Genomic DNA, 13475 nt, shown 5'->3' with positions numbered 1-13475 from the left:
ACTAACATCAGTTCTTCGTGACTTAATCCATCAATTCAACACAATCTCAATCAAAATCCCAGCAAGTTATTTGGTGGATACAGAAAAACTAACTCAAAGTTTAAATGGAGAGACAAAAGATCCAGAAGAGCCAACACTATACTATAGGAGAAGAACAAAGTCAGAACACCACCTAACATCAAAACTTAATATAAATCTATAGTAACCACGGCAATGCAGTATTGGCAAAGGGAAAGACATCTAGATCAATGAAATGGCATAGAGAACCCAGAAACAGACATACATAAATGTAGTCAACCGATTTTTGACAAAGCAAAGAAGAAAAGGTAGTTCTCTTTTTAATTAAATAAATTTGACATGTAACAGTATGTAACATTATGTACAATGTATTACCTTGATACACTTGTATATCATAATATGATTGCAGATGTAGCAATATTTATCATATTACATAATTATTATATAATATACAACAAATGGTGCTAGAACGACTCGACATCCATTCATAAATTCATCCATTCACAAAACTTACTCCCTTCTCAAAAATTAACTCAAAATAGATCATAGACCAAAATAAAAAATGTAAAAGCATAAAACTAATAGAACATAACATAGAAGAAAATCTAAACGACCTTGGGTTTCGCAATGACTTTTTAGATACAACACTAAAGGCATGATCCATGGAAGAAATAACTGATAAGCTGGACTTCATTAAAATTAAAGACTTCTGCTTTGCAAAAGTCAAGAGAATGAGAAGACAAGCCAGATTGTGAGAAAGCATTTATTTGCAAAAGATATGTCTAATAAAGGACTGTTATCCAAAATATACAAAAACCCCTAAAACTCAACAATAAAATACCCAATTAAAAATTGGACAAACGATCTGGACACCTCACCAAAAAAGATACAAAGATGGCAAATAAGCATATGAAAAGATGACCCACATCATTTATCATTAGGGAAATGCAAATTAAAACACTAATGAGAGACCACTACACACCTATTAGGATGGTGGAAATCCAGAACACTGACAACACCAACACCAAGTGCTGGTGAAGATGTGGAGCAGCAGGAACTCTTGCTGGTAGGAATGCAAAATGCTACAGCTATTTTGGAAGATAGTTTGGGGGTTTCTTACAAAACTAAACATATTCGTACCTACAATCTAATAATGGCATTGATTATTATTTACCCAAATGAGTTGGAAATTTACACAAAAACCTGCACACAGATGTTTACAGTAGCTTTGTTCCTGATTGCTATCAAGTATAAGCTAAAGGAGTTCTGTATCCCAAACCAGCTTTACAAGAAATGTTAAAAGGGCTTCTCTAAGAAGTAAAAAGTAAGAAGTAAAAAAACAAAAAGGCCACAACGAAGAACATGAAAATTGTGGCAGGAAAAAGCTCATCAGTAAAGGCAAATATACAGTAAAGGCAGTAAATCAACCACGTACAAAGCTAGTAAGAAGGTTAAAAGACAAAAGCTGTAAAATTTTCTATATCCACAATAACCAGTTAAGGGATACACAAAACAATTAGACATAACCGTCATAACTTGGAAGCAACCAAGACATCCTTCAGTAGTTACTGAGTAAGTAAAGTGTGATACATTCAGACAACAAAATATTACTCGGCAGTAATAAGAAGTGAGCAATTAAGTTATGGGATGGCATGAAGAAATCATAAATGCATATTACCAAGAGAAAGAAGCCAATCGGAAAAGGTTATATACTGTGTGATTCAAAATATGTAACATTCTGGAGAAGGCAAAACTACAGAGACAGTGAAAAGATTGGTGACTGCCAGAGGTTAGGGAGGAGAGAGGGGTGAACTGGAGGAGCACAGCAGATTTTTCAGAGCAGTGAAATTCTTCTGTATGATGATATAATGGTGGACACATGTCAACACCTGTGGAATATATAATACCAAGAATGAATTCTAATGTAAATTTGGACTCTGTGTGATTATGTGTCAATGTAAGTTCATCAGTTGTAACATATGTACCACTCTGGTGCAGGATGTTGACAATGGAGAAGGCTGGGTCAGGGCAAGGTATAAATGGAAACTTTTTTTTACCTTCCATTCAACTTTGCTATAAACTTAAAACTGCTCTAAAAACTAAGTTTATTTAAAAGACAAAAAATAAAATGAGGCATCACTTTGCTCCTATAATGTGGGCAGATACTAAAAAGCCGGGAAAGGTCAAGTGCTGGTGGAGAGGGAGGGATACCACACTCTACTGGTGGGCACATAGACCGGTGCACACTCTGTAGCACAATCTGGCAGAGCTGAAGTGTATTTGTCAGCATAAGTGTGCACATTTCTTGAACCCATTCCTGAGAACCTACCACAAAGAGAGCCTCACATACATCTGTCAGGGAACACACAAGAGGGTGTATATTTCAACATTGTTCACTGGAGACTATCTGGATGCTCAATGCCTGGAACGAGGGAAGAGGAGGTGAACAGGTCAAATATGGTGGTTGTAGCAGTTAGAAGACCACTGACCTGAAAGACACACGGAAACATGTGTAATACTAAAACACAGTGAAAGAAGAAAGATACAGAATGAGGTATAGAACACAGTACCACTGAAAGTGAATTTTAAATATATGGACCCAGTAAAGACATACAAATAATACAAAGAAAAGAATCCACATTAAATACATTGGAATCATTTCCTATGTGGGAAGAGGCAAAGAGGAGTAAGGAACTTGCATAAAAGTTGTAATAAAGTAAAAAGAAACTAAATTAAACAGCAGTTTTGTGTAGACCAATAGTACTGACATGGCATAAACTGAGTGTGGTCAATTTAAACCTCCACACCTGAGCTCCAGTAAGTAAAGGAATAAAGGAAGGAAGGAAGGAAGGAAGGAAGGAAGGAAGGAAGGAAGGAAGGAAGGCAGGAAGGCAGGCAGGCAGGCAGGCAGGCAGGCAGGCAGGCAGGCAGGCAAGAAGAAACTAGTCTCTCTCCCATTATGGCCACTGTAATACCACCACTACCACCACTGCCCCAGAGAGTTCCATTTTCAACCTTTGACCTTCATCTTATATCTAAGTTTGAAGTTCTTTATACAATAACAATTAAGAAGGTCTTTTACTTCAGGATGCAAATACTGCCCATATAATCTTCTACCCTCATCTCAGTAAGTCCTCTCCCACCTTCCACACCTTATGCTGCAATTTCTGACGTCCCCCTTGCTCATTACGTGATATGAACAAACACACTTGAGAGAAGAGGGGAAGGGTCTCCTTACCTAGAGGGCGACAGCACTGTGCAGGGAAAGAACAGCATGTGCAAATGTGTGGTGACACACAGGGAGCATGTTGAGACCTGCATTCAGACCACGGAGAACCCTGGTCTGACTGAAATTTAGAGTGAGAAACGGGAGCTCTAGGAAATGACTCTGCAGAGGAAAAGAGAGTTGGATCAGTTTACAAATGATTGTAGGTGAGGCTAAGGAGTTTGAATTTAAACCCGAGGCAAATGCAGAGTCACTGAAGAATGTTAAGCAAGGAAGGGAGTGACTTGATTGGATCTGTATTGAGAACAATCACTCTGACAGCAACGTGGAGGAAAGGGAGGGCAGGAAGGAGGGAGCCAGTTAGAAGGATGCAGCCGTCCTCCTTGCTAGAGCAGTCATGAATTTAACAAAAGCCCTTGGTAGCCTGACTCTCTTAGAGGATGACACATCCATTGTAAAGTCAGAGGACTAGATAACATGGTTTCCACATGTCTTTCCCTGCTCTATGGTTTTTCAAATCCCGCTTACTTTATATTCAATCCAAGAAAGCAGTGATGAAGCAGAGAAATCTGCAAATTTGTAATCAACATGCAGAACTCACATTTCACAGACAGGAGGCATTAAAGGCTATACACGATGCTGAATGCGTAGATAACTCTCTGTGATCAAGCACACTTTACGACTGATGATAAATTTTTTGGATTCAGGTGAGGTCTGCTATTTTTTTAGGTTTTACTGTTTCTAAGTGTGTGGGAAAACTCTGTTGAGTTTCATGATGAATATTCTAAACCAGGGCAGAAATATTTTAACTTCACTACAGTCATTGCTGTGTCTCCCATTCTAAATAAGATTGGATTTGATAGGAAAAGCTAGGGCATTGCCTTGACAATTACCAGGCTTAGTCTTAGTTCCACTTAGGCTTTATATAACTCCAATCAGACAAAAAGCAGAGGGCTGCACATGACAGAAATGGGTCATCACCTTTGCCTCTTTTTATCAGAGAGTTCGGACTCCAACAGTAACTAAACACAACATTAAGCCACTTGTACACAACCCTGGCTGCAAGTTAGAATCACTTGAGCATCTGTCACAAATTCCTTGTGCCAAGGCCCCATCCCTAGTTTCTGATTTAATTGATCCAGAATGAGAAGGCTTTAGAAGCTTCCCAAATGATTTCAACGTGCAACCAGGGTTAAAAACCACTGCACTGGGAAATTAACACAGTGATTCCCGAGATGCTGCCCAGGGATGGCTGGAAGTTGGGAAGGTCTTCCAAGTGGCTGGTAGTTTGGATTCTTGTGTGTTTGGGTTATTGTATGGCTTGCCAAAAAAAAAAAGAATTTTCACATTAAAAATAAGTCAGTTCTATCATTGATGTCCCACCTGAAGGGCACCAGTGTTTTCATAAATTCTGTTTGGTAGTTTCACAGAATTGTTTTAATGGAGCAAGGGGAAGTAGGAGGAAAGGGAAGAGAAGGAGGAAATGTAGAGATTCCACTGCGAGAGTTCTCACACAAGAGTTTGAGAACCACTGGGTCCAGGGAGCTGGGTCCACTGCAAGGAAACAGCACATGTGCAGGACACCATCTGCTTCCCATTATGCCCTGGGAGGCGGGGGGGGGGGGGGGGGGCTTCTGAGCTCTGTCATATTATAGTCTTCTACATTGTAGCCAGATTTTTTTTTTAAGGATTGTGGATCACAATGCTGCCAAGTGACCTATCGATGTCTCTCCCTCTCTCTCTCTCCTTTTTAAAGAAAAAGCCTCAAATCAATAGAGGGCTTTTATTGCATCTTTAAAGTATCACAAATAAATCTTAGGAATCATCCAGCATCCTATAGTTTCCATAGCTGGACAACTCTCAGAGCTTATTCAGCAGCCTGCTCAACTCTTCCTTTTTCAGTGATAAATACCATGCAAAAATTTTCTGATATCCTTGCTTTTAATCGTTGTGGCTGAATCAAAGCAGCTAAATTTGATATGAATTCAATGCCATTTCCTTCAAGACTTAAGTCATCTTTCTGGGCTTGAAATAATGAACAAGCAACACCTGGCCTCATCTGAATCCTGCGAATGTATTTTTCAACCAACAAATTCCAGATTTCCACAAGAGACCTGTTTTACTGAATAACACCGTTCATGGGGAAGTGAGAAAACACACATCCTGTGACGGAAGCCCAGTACCTCGCTCTCAAGCATGCTCTGTATATGAACTACAGAGAGTCTGCACTGTGGCCAGTTCCTTTCTCCTTCCCCACTGCTACAGACTGAGTGTGTTCCTCCCAAATTCATATATTGAAACCTAATCCCCAGTGTAGTGGCAACTGAAGGTGGGGCCTTTGAGAGGTAGAGTCCTCACGAAAGGTATTAGTGACTATATACCTATGGACCAGGAAGCAGGTCCTCCTGGGAAATAAAATCTGCAGCACCTTGATCTTGAACTTTCCAGCCTCCAGGACTATGAGAAGTGTCTGTTGTTTATAAGCCACCCAATCTATGCAATTCTGTTACAGCAGTCTGAACTGATGCTCATCATTCATCAACCCAGAGCTGCTTCTTTTTCTTTCCAAGGAGACTGAGCTCTATAGTGACATGATTTAAGTCCCTCCCCAGGGTTCTTCTGGGACCCTTCATAATAACTGTGCATCCCTTCAGAGTGATGTCCACATTTCCTAGGATACTAACACTCTTATTTCTTAAGATGGTCCTCATTCTCACAGAAGATGTGGCAAAGAGCTCAAGGTCTCTTGATAACGATAGAGGGAGGGGTCTTATTTATGGCATTCTTTCTTTTCTATCATTATAAGAATTATTATTATATAAAAATATAGTTATATATTCATTTTCTAGCATTGCCATAACAATGTGCCATAAACTAGGTGGCTTAGAACAAACAAAATTTATTGTCCACAGTTCTGGAGGTCAGCAGTCTAAAATTAAGGTGCCACTGGGGCTACGTTCCCCCAGAAAACTGTAGGGGAATCCTTTCTTGCTTCTCCCTAGCATCTAGGGGTTTTGACACCAATCTTTGGTGTTCCTTGGCTTGCAGCCACATAACTCCAATCTCTGCCTTCATCGTCACTCACTATGCTCTCACTATGTGCCACTGTCTTCACAAGAGCATCTTCTTATAAGGACATCAGTCATACTGGAGTAGGGCCCACCTTACTCCAATATGGTTTTATCTCAAGTAATTATATCTGCAGCAACCCTATTTCCAAATAAGTTCACATTCTGAGGTACTAGGGGCTAGGACATAACATGTCTTTTTGGGGGACACAATTCAATCCACAACAATATCCAACTAGGTTATTTAGGGATTTTTAATGTAAAAATTGAATTTTTAAAGAAATCAATTCATTAACCTCTGCATGCCAATATAACTTTTGATGAAGCTGTTTCATTTCTGGTGCTCTTCACAAAAGAGCCAAGGATAAAGTGAGTCTCTGCAATAAAAAGAGAGACCCTTGACTAAAAGAATATGCCCTAGGGACTATTCCTCTATGATCATCTTCTTTTCAATTAAAGCAAAAGAGAAAATAGGAGGAAACTTCTCTCCTGTTTACTTTATATGAAATTTTAGTTGAGAATTTACCTTAAAACCTTGAGTTGTGTTGGCAAGGAGAATGTTTTTAAGGAATATGCAAAGTTCCCATCTTTATTAGTGTGAAACATGAGAATCTAAAAAGACCGAGGAAAAAAGGCACTCTAATTTCTGAAAGCTATTTTTTTTGTTTGTTTGCAATACTTATGACAACTTGAAACAGAAAGACCTTGATGATATAAAATGTTATTCCTCAGAGTTTTTATTGGTAAAACAGCCCTTGTTTTTTCTATGCTACTGAATGAAACTTTATCCTTCAATCTATTGAACTAAAAAAAGTATCCCTATCAAGGATCTAAAGTCATGAAACCAAAGAGGAAGAAGTTTAGATTTTGATTCTTCATTCATATGAGCTTATAGTAATTACAGTAAAAAATACTTACAATTAAAAATATAGATATGGGGGTGGGGAGTATAACTCAGTGGTAGAGCATGTGCTTGGTGTGCATGAGGTCCTGGGTTCAATCCCAGTGCCTCCGTTAAGGGAAGGAAAAAAATACATATGGATATAAATAGGCAGGGAAGTAATCAGCAAAACTCTAAATAGTATTTCACTTTCCCACTACTGCTGTGACAGAGTAAAGCACTACCCACACAATCCAAGAAGACAGAGAACCTGAATCCTCACCTCAAAGATCTACACTAAGGCTCTTCCTGGGCGTGGGGCTAGACTGTCCTCGTCCACACTTGCCCAGCCCTTGGTGAGTGCAGTCACGTCCATGCCTTGCACTGACAAGTTGTGACAGAAATCCAACTCAAACTGCTGTAAGAAAAGACAAAAAAGGCTTGTAACTAATGACTGGACACAGTGGCTCAACAATGTCCCCAGGATTCAGCTCTCTCACATGCTCTTTTTCCTCTGCTTTCTTTTGTGTTGGCTTAACTCTCCACATGGAAGCCCCTGGCAGGCTGACTCAGCTTCAAGTCCAACAGAAAGGAAACACATTTCTGTCATTCCCAGTAGGATCTCCTGAAACTGGAAGACTTGTCCATCTTGAGCTGTGACCAATGGAATGAAAGCCCTTATTGGACAGCCTGAGGTCAGCAGCCACTCCAAAGTGAGGAGGTTGGATCAGCATTATGTGAACTCCAGAGACTGAAGAGGGCAAAGCCCATGCCCTACACACCATCAAGAGCTGTTGCTCAGGGTTTGGAGACTGGGTGGGCAAATACAACCAATTCCTATTTCAAATGAGGATAAAGAATCCAGAATATGAAGAGGTCTACTTGGGGAAACGAACTGAATCTTAAGTCTCCTCTATCTGAAGCTGTGATAAACACATGACTCAATTTTACGTTTTCTGTGGTCCATCAGAAGTAGTGTATTGAATGATAACTACTCTAAAGCTGCAACGTGAATGGACATCAAAAATATTACATAATTGATACCTGCTGAGTCAAAAATCTGTATATAACTTTAAAGTCAGCCCTCTGTATCCACTGTTCCACGTAAGGGGATTCAACCAACCTGGGGTTGTGTAGTACTGTAGTAGGTACTTACTTTAAAAAAAAGAAAAAAAAAGAAAAAGCGTACATAAGTGGACCTGCACAGTTGGTATTCAAGAGCCAACTGTACTAAACAAAAGATGTCAGACACAAAAGGTCACATATTAAGTGATTCCATTTATATGAATATCCTGAAAAATACATCCATAGAGACAGGAAGCAGATCGGTGGTTGTCAAGGATTAGGTTGAGAGGGGATGGCGCTGTGACCACTTAATGGCACAGGGTTTTCTTTTGCGGTGATGAAGTATTTTGGAACTTGTTATAGGGAGTGGTTGCATGACACCATGACTGTACTAAATGCCAATGAACTGTATACTTTAAAATGGTTAATTTTATGTTAGGTGAATTTCTCTTCAATTACAAAAGAAGGACTCTAGACACTGTGCAGGACTTAATCTGAGTAGAAATCCTGATTTTTTTCCTTTCTTTCTATCTCTCTCATCTCTTGCTTAAATGCTATTGGAGGTTCACAAACCTCTTTACTTTTTTGGAAATAAAACATTTGATCTACACTCTGGATAAAGTAGCCTTTCTGTACTCACTTCTCATCTAAAGCCAGCCATCTAGAAGCTTCCTGACCATAAAATTTTAGGTGATTTTATAGGACTTGGCCTCTGATCACTCACTCACTCTCCCTTCACCCTCCCTGTCTTCAGCAAATAGGCAGCTGGTGTGCTTTGGCTTAGGGTATATTTTATTCCCTCATTTTCTGCCTTCTGCTGAGGTGGTACTGTTTTCAGCCCGTAAGGATTTAGCTAACACTGCATTGAGAAATTTCAGTTTCACATTTTGTAAATTCCAGGAGGGTCTCAACTTACAGAGGCCTCACAACAACCCAACCACAAGTGTTCCCAACAGAGAGTCTAGTCATTTGAAGAATGGCTCTGGTGGGTTTTGCTAAAGCCTTTATTTCTGCCAAGTGTCATGTCAAATTTTTAGACCGATGTTCCTAAACTCTTCACACTTACCAGAAAATTGGTTGAAAACCACAAGGAAACATGCAGTTTTAGGAATATTGTGTGAATTTTTATCTGAATCCTGGCTGTGAAACGTCAACAGTTCAAACAAAGACAGAAGTAATTGTTTAATACGTATTTCAGGGAGAAAAATAAATTGCTGTAGTGGGTGTGAAGCTCAGTGAATAAATTCAGGGGTGCCAGAAGTAAAACTTTTTTCTTCTATAGTAAAACTTAATTTCTATTTAGAAGGCCTGAACCCCCCTCCCAAGACAGCAGGAAGTTCTCTTGTCAGAGACCCTGACCCTTACCCTGGGGTTGTAAGTCTAAGTTCCAAGAGGTCAATGTCATGCTAAGTTTTGGGAACAGAAGCATCTGGCCCTTGGCGCAGTCCATGCATGCAGGGACATCCCTGGACCTTGTCTCCTACTTTCACGCCACACATGAAGACCTTGTAATCATTCTGTGATTCTCTGCCCTATTAGGACCTGGAAACCTACAGGAACCTACGGAGCTGCCCATACCCTGTAGGCCTGGACTCTGTGCAAACATTCTTCCTGTGTCCTTTCAAACTCCTTAGGACTCTTATAGTCACAAGGCCCTTTTTATCTCAAATTGCTTCCTTTCTTTCAAGGCTTTTACCATCTCCCTGGGACTCTGCTCAGGAAGCAGGTACAGAGACACTCCTTCTGCAATTCACCAAACTCTTCTCACATCCACTTCTCTCTGTCTCTCCCTACATATATCCCTAGCCAAGGGGAATCTTCTAGTGGGGAGCCCAGAACTGCATGGAGGCTTGAATAGGGGTGAGGGCAAGGAGAGGGGAAATCAATGTATGTTTCAAAATATATTATTTGCTTTCTTGCTTTGAGCATTGCAGACAAAAATAGCACAATTTTGCATGCACCCTCTCCATCCCTAAATAGTGGATCAAATCCTGGACAAAAGAATGAACCTAATTTCAAGACATTTACCCTGATTCTTTCTTCCTACCCAAGTTGGAGCACTGACCTCCTAGCCATCTCCCATGTTAGCTTCCGTGTTTGCAGGCCCTCCCCTGTTGAGGAAATGCATGACCATCCAGGACACCTGCAGACACAGGCACCCAAGCCTCAACACAGTTCTGAGAGGAAGCACCTCCCACCCCAGGAAACACTCAAAATATTGGCTGATGATTCTTAAATATCTGTGAGACAATTTTGACACACATCTTAATCTAAAAAGAAGAATGTAGTCCAATGAGCATTTATGCCACACAGATGCCATGGTACACAATTCTCTGTAATATTAAGTGTGTTTGTATACTGTAGAAAGAGGGCACAGAGTTTGCTCCCCAGCTGGATATTAAGCTCCTAGAGGGCTTGGACCTTGTTTTATATTCCATTTTTCATCCCATTATTTCATTCTGTGCACACAATATGATGTTCTGTTTATAGAAGATGCCTCAAGAAATTCTTACAAAGAGGACAGATGAATGAAAACCATACACTAGGAAAGCTAAAAGGAGCTTGAAAATTCATCTAGCCTTTTCCAAAGCCTTCAGGCAGGTCATAGTCAAGCCAAATCAAATAAATGAGAAGTTACTCAGTCTTTTTAGAGCCCCAGCAAAAAAAAAAAAAAAAAAATTCTAAATCCATTTTTGAAAAATAGTATTAATATGGCATTCAGCAAGTCTATCTGTAACTTCCTTACCACATCTAATGTGAATGTGACAGAGAGAAAACACTGGACTGGAGACAGCGGTTGGAGTGGGGCCTGGCTCTGGGGCTCACAGAGCCTTGTCCTTAACAGCATCATTTACATTCTAGGAGTCATCTGTAAAATCTTGGGGGTTGATAAAGGATCCATAAGCTCACTGATAACTGTAAAATTCTACTAATCTTTATCATGGATGTCTCAGGAGGTGAATAGTGAGGTTCTTCTAATAAGGCAACTGAACTGTGTGGTATTTCTTCCCTTGCTTTGCTGCTTCAAAGAGCTAGAATACATATGTTTTCTCTTTATTTTCCTAGGAGGAATTGAAGATGAACAGCCCTCCTGCCATCCCAGGACAGGAGAATTAGATTTTGGGCTGCTAATGATTCCAGAGTCTAGTTTTTAGGGGACTGAAAGTCTACTTTTAAGAAAAAGGGGAAAGATGTTTATAATGAGGGAGTACCTCTGACAAAAACTCAAAGAAAGAGGGAGGATTTCCTCCAGACCAAAAAGAAATCAGGTACCTCAGAAATTAACACAACACCGTAAATCAAGTATACTTCGATAGAGAAAAGAAAGAAATATTTTAAAAAAGAAAGAAGTCAGGGGTACTAGGCAGGGGGCATGGAGGGAGGGGCTGGTGAAGGAGCCTGGGAACCTCTCCTGAGGAAGTTGCCCAAGAATTCAAAGACAACTGTGAGTTCACAGAAGCTCATGGGAGCCAAGCCATTGCCACAACCACTCAGCCTTCAGTTAGGCACAAATCTCCTGTCCCTGCCCCGCCCCGTTGGTCCTCCTGGTGGCTGATCAAGAGGAGTACGCTTCGTGGGCACCCAGCACCTCACAACCGCTGAGTGCCTGTAGGGGCTATAGTCTCTGTTCAGCCTGGCCCTGGTCCTGAGGAGACATTCCTTATGCACCAGGACAGCCAGACACAGCAGAGCCAGGACATCTAGTGGGAGGGAGGTAAAGAAACTGAGACCTCCTGAGCCCAGGCACTGAGGGGTTCATGCAACCCCCACAGCGGCATATCCAGGTTCTGTGGAGTCCAAAATATACACAATCGAGGGATCTTCTTTAAGAAAATGAACACACTACATGAAAAAAATTAGGTAAGAAAGTGAGTATTTATACTGAGATGAGAAATCATAACAAATTACAAATTTTTAAAAGCTCACAAAGACCAAAAAACACCACAAAATCCAGGAAAATAAAATATGTTTTATTCACTAATTACCTGGCACACTTCTATTATAATTGTTTTCTATATTTATTGGTTGCATAATATTCGAGTGCCTCTTCTTAGGAATGATGATACAACATCTTCTATAGGGGAAATAGAAAGGTAATTCGGTCTTTCCTTTAGGATGGCTGGTCAAAATATTTTTTTTGATAGCCGGGATAGAGAAGACACAATTACACACATGGACACTGTGACTGTTTTTCAGTCCTGCTGTAGGTTTCTGCCTCCAAGTACAGAAATTATGATACATTCTAAGTTCTGCAATTCCCATCGAAAAAGAAAAAGACTATATGTGTAGTGTGTTTACAACTGCATATGCTGGATTATTAATAAATATTCCTATAAGCGAGAACATCCATTTCAACTAGGCATCAATGAGAACCTCACCCTCCATGTAAAATTTTACACACCACATATACCCCCAAGAAAGGAAAGCAGAGTCTCTAGGAGGTATCTGTACACCCATGTTCATAGCAGCGTTATTCACACGAGCCAAAAGGTGGAAACACTTCAAGTGTCCATCAAAAGATGAATGGACGAACAAAATGTGGTATATCCATACAATGGAATATTATTCAGCCATAAAAGGAAGGACATTCTGACACATGCTACAACATGAATCCACCTTGAAGATATTATGCTTAGTGAAATAAGCCAGTCACAAGAGGACAAATATGGCATGATTCCACTTGTATGAGGTATCTAGAATAGTCAAATTCAGAGAAAGAAAGTAGAATGATGGTTTTAGGGTGGGGGGCGGTGGGAGGAGGGAATGAAGAGTAACTGTTTAATGGACATATAGTTTTAGTTTTGCATGATGGAAATAGTTTTGTGGATGGATGGTGGCGATAGTCGCACAATATGAATGTGCTTAATGCCACTGAACTGTACCCTTAAAAATAGTTAATATCATAAATTTTGTTTTGTCTAATTAACCACAATTTTTTGAAAATTTAAAAAGTTATACATCAGATGACTGAAAGAATTTTCCAGATTAGCTCCTGACTGCATTTTAAACATGGATCTACTCAAATACTTGTGGTATTGGAAGCTACAGGACATGTTCATATCACTGTATGACCTCTGGTTCTGCACCTTCATGTCATAATGCCACAGTGGGCAGCAAGAGTATTCCTGAAAGCCATTCCTACACCAGATGGCTAGGAATAACTTAACTACACACGGAAGTGATTTCAACCCTTATAACTCTGTCCTACTAAAAGCAT

The 13475-nt window shown here is 40.1% G+C and overlaps 1 pseudogene; it reads right to left on the bottom strand.

Moving 5' to 3' along the window:
• Positions 1-5111: 5111 nt before the first annotated feature.
• LOC123613265 (large ribosomal subunit protein uL6-like) lies at positions 5112-5955 on the bottom strand (annotated as a pseudogene).
• Positions 5956-13475: the final 7520 nt, after the last annotated feature.

This window comes from Camelus bactrianus, chromosome 3 (genome assembly GCF_048773025.1).
Source record: "Camelus bactrianus isolate YW-2024 breed Bactrian camel chromosome 3, ASM4877302v1, whole genome shotgun sequence".
In the NCBI taxonomy this organism is placed as follows: domain Eukaryota; kingdom Metazoa; phylum Chordata; class Mammalia; order Artiodactyla; family Camelidae; genus Camelus; species Camelus bactrianus.
The sequence above is the reverse complement of the archived record's forward strand: the minus strand, read 5'-3'. Positions and strand labels throughout refer to the sequence as shown.